Source organism: Zonotrichia leucophrys, chromosome 8 (assembly GCF_028769735.1).
Source record: "Zonotrichia leucophrys gambelii isolate GWCS_2022_RI chromosome 8, RI_Zleu_2.0, whole genome shotgun sequence".
In the NCBI taxonomy this organism is placed as follows: Eukaryota; Metazoa; Chordata; class Aves; order Passeriformes; family Passerellidae; genus Zonotrichia; species Zonotrichia leucophrys.
Window position 1 is genome coordinate 30,304,855 of NC_088178.1, and position 4,025 is coordinate 30,308,879.

Here is a 4,025-nt window from a genome sequence, read left to right on the forward strand (position 1 = left end):
TGGATTTATTAACGTGGTTTGGGGTTTAATTCCAAACCTCCCCAGCGCTGCAGGATGTCTGTGGGGAAGGTTTCCCAATGCCTGCCACACAGTGAGGTGCAAAATGCCTCAAATCCAGCACTTCCCTGGGGCAGATCAGGGTCCCCAGATCCACGGGATCCCAAATGGGGCTGTGAAACTTCCATGGGGCTGGAATTTATTTGGGAATGATTAGGCAGCTGCTGGCTGGAAATAAATCAATTTTCAGAAATCTGCAGCAGTTTGGGAGTGTCCCCTTAATGAAAATCCAGTTATTATCCTCAAATAACCAATTTGCTCCTGCAGTTTCATCATCTCTGCAGGGGATCCCTGACAGGGATCTGTCACTTTAGGACATGAAGTAACACGAAATGCACACACTGCTGTTCTCAAGGTAAAAAAGGGGAAGTTTAATTTCTGACTCCAGCATTTATAGATTTCCAAAAGTGACAGTGGATTGGAGGGTGACAGTGCCACCTCTCCAATGACGCTGGAAAAACCAACAGTCCATCAGATTTCTTTTCTTCTATAAAAGAATGCAAAACAATGAGTTATTTACAGAGAGTGTGTGAGAAAGTTTGTTACAAGAATATAAATATCAGAAGGCTTAGAAAATCTTAAACAATCAGGGCGACAGGGATCCATCCCAGGATTTGGGTCTAGGGACTCCTACGGCTGGAGCAACATGGATCAAAAAACCCACGGAGCGAGGAATGACAGACAACATCTCCTTTTCTATCACTGGTTATTTTGTAGTTTAAATCAGAACGTGTCTGGGAATGGGAGGATTTGGGAGAAGGTGCCGAGTTTCCAGAGGGAGCTGAGGGAGCTGGGGGGTCACCTGCAGTTCCCAGAGCCAGGAGCTGTTCCAGTGAATGAAAAGGGCTGGAAGAGGAGCCAAGTGCAAACATCCCTTCGAAGGCCTGTTTATTGAAATGTGCTTTTATCGCCGTGCTGAGGAAGGAGAGAGTGGCTGTGTTTAACCGGGGAACAAAAATATTTACGTGACTCCAGAGCTTCCCTGGGCCTGGCTCCCGGCGCTTGGCAGGAGCTTTCCTGCAGGCTTTGGCACCTTCCCTGATGCCAGAGTGGCCCTGTGGGATCTGTGGGCCACACAGCCACTGAGCAGCAGCAGCGCTGGCACTGGCACTGGCACTGGCACTGGCACCCAGCCCCTGGGCCCTCTGCACGGCTGGGACAGGGCACAAATCCAACAGGAAAATCGGGTTCTGGTCCTGTTCCCAACGGGATGGAGGGGCCGTCCTCAGCCTTTGAGAAAAGAGATGTGGGGGTGATTGTGGGGGGAGCGGGAAGGTTTCGGGAAGGTTTCGGGAAGGGAAGGTTTCGGGAAGGGAAGGGAAGGTTTCGGGAAGGGAAGGTTTCGGGAAGGGAAGGGAAGGGAAGGGAAGGGAAGGGAAGGGAAGGGAAGGGAAGGGAAGGTTTCGGGAAGGTTTCGGGAAGGTTTCGGGAAGGGAAGGGAAGGGAAGGTTCCGGGAAGGTTTCGGGAAGGGAAGGTTTCGGGAAGGTTTCGGGAAGGGAAGGGAAGGGAAGGTTTCGGGAAGGAAGGGAAGGGAAGGGAAGGGAAGGTTTCGGGAAGGGAAGGGAAGGGAAGGGAAGGGAAGGGGAAGGGAAGGAAGGGAAGGGAAGGGAAGGGAAGGGAAGGGAAGGGAAGGGAAGGGAAGGGAAGGAAGGGGGGGGGGGGGGGGGGGAAGGGAAGGAGGAAGGGAAGGGGAAGGAAGGGAAGGGAAGGTTTCGGGGGAAGGTTTCGGGAAGGGAAGGGAAGGGAATTTGGGAAGGGAAGGGAAGGTTGGGAAGGGAAGGGAAGGGAAGGGAAGGTTTCGGGAAGAGGAAGGGAAGGTGGGAAGGGAAGGGAAGGGAAGGATTGGGAAGGGGAAGGGAAGGTTTAGGGAAGGGAAGGGAAGGGAAGGTTTCGGGAAGGTTTCGGGAAGGTTTCGGGAAGGGAAGGGAAGGGAAGGGAAGGGAAGGGAAGGGAAGGGAAGGGAAGGGAAGGGAAGGGAAGGGAAGGGAAGGTTCGGAAAGGGAAGGGAAGGGAAGGGAAGGGAAGGGAAGGGGGTGGCAGAGCAGCAATCCCACACTGGAAGGAAGGGCAGCTGTGGGAGTGCAGCGGGAGAAGGCAGCCAGGGAGGGGCCGGGATGGCAGGGTGCCGTGCCCAGGGGCGGATCCCGGCTCGAATCCCGTTCCCAGGGAGCGCTGTGCCAGGGTAGTGTGGCCGAGCGGTCTAAGGCGCTGGATTAAGGCTCCAGTCCCTGCGGGGGCGTGGGTTCGAATCCCACCGCTGCCAGCTCTGTTTTGGCACCTGAGGGATTTGGGCGAGTTCCACAAGTGGCCCCGGGAGTCTCAGGATGTCATCCAGGTGCTGGGGCTGACCGTGGGCAGGGATCCATTCGTGATGGCATTCCATGGATGGATGGGACACTGGGCAGGAATTCCTCCCTGTGAGGGTGGGCAGGCCCTGGAATAGAATTCCCAGATTTGCTGTGGCTGCCCCTGGATCCCTGGCAGTGCCCAAGGCCAGGCTGGACACTGGGACTGTAGCACTTGGGATAGTGGAGGTGTCCCTGCCATGGCATGGGTAGTACCGGGTGGCTTTGACGTCCCTCTCAATGCAAACCCAGCTGTTTTATGAAAAGCCACAAACAAAACCCTGATTATTTCCCCCGTGCTCAGGTGGGGTTGTCCCAGATGTGCCCCACGTGTGACTGTTGTGGGGGGCTGAGACACAGCATTAATCCCCTAAAGATGGGTGTGCAGAGGGGAGCAGGCCCAAGGTGGAGCTGCTGCTGCTCCTGCCAGCGCTGATGGAGCTGTCTGTGCTACGGCTGCTCTGGGCACCAGCCAGGACGTGCTGGGAGGGAGCAGGGGTGAACTAAAGCAGCCTGGCCTCAAACCAGGAGGTCATGGCAAGGAAAGATTCATTTTGTGGTTTGGGAGGAGGAGGAGGATGAACACATCTAACACTGAGCCCTGGGGCTGGAACCGGGCAGTTTTCATTGCATCATCTCCACAGGCCCTGCACATGAAAGGAAATGATTTGTAAATTATGGAATGGTTTGGGTAGGATCACCTTGTTCTTTAAGGTCCTTTATGGCATTCAATGGGTCCCCATTATTTGCTGCTGGATCCAAAACAAAAAATGAATTTTGTTCTGAATAGCAGGGATCCCGTTTCACTGGCTGCTATTGCTGCAACCACAGTCTGGGGTGATTCTGCTCCAAACCCTGTCCTGACCCCGGCAGCTGCTCCAAGGGAAGGGAAGGGGAGCAGAGGACACGAGCAGGGCTGAAAGGGCTTGTGCAGCTCCTGCCGAGCCCCTCGTGCTGCGGGACAGCAGCTGCAGGAATCCTGGATTTCTGGGTTTAATTCCAGTGAGCACAGAGCTCGGGTCCCCTGCAGTTTGCCAGCCCTGAATAAACCCAGTCCTCGACCTTTGGCGTGTTAATGAGCACTGTGTTAATGAGCTATCCCCCCCATTAATGAGCCGTGCCCCCCGTTAATGAGCCGCACCCAGAGCATCCCTCCAGTGTCACTGTGGGACACCGAACAACACGAGCGCAAACACGCTGCTGCTCTCGAGGTGAAGGAGAAAGGGAAGTTTATTTTCTGACTCCAACATTTATAGATTTCCAAAAGTGACAGTGGATTGGTGACGGTGCCACCTCTGCAATGACACTGCACAAACCAGCAGTCCATCAGATTTCTCCTCCTCCATAAAAGAATGCAGAACAATGAGTTATTTACAGAAAGCGTGTGAGAAAGTTTGCTACAAGAATGTAAACATCAGAAGGCTTAGAAAACCTTCAAAAATCAGGGTGACACTTGGGAGCAGGAGGAGCTGCGGGAGGGCCACCAGCGCTGGTGTCACACCGGTGTCCCCAGGGGGCTCCTCTGGCTGGGACACAGTTCTGGCAATGCCCCAGGAGGATGCACTCTCTATCCCAGCAGTTCCTTGTAATTCCACTTTTCCTGCCCGGGGTGCAGAGGAGCC

General features: G+C 54.5%; 1 non-coding gene across 1 annotated transcript; it reads left to right on the forward strand.

Annotated features, from left to right (window-relative positions):
• Positions 1 to 2,239: 2,239 nt before the first annotated feature.
• TRNAL-AAG (transfer RNA leucine (anticodon AAG)) lies at positions 2,240 to 2,321 on the forward strand. Its single transcript has one exon. It is a non-coding gene; the product is annotated as a tRNA-Leu (tRNA).
• The last annotated feature ends 1,704 nt before the right edge of the window (positions 2,322 to 4,025 follow it).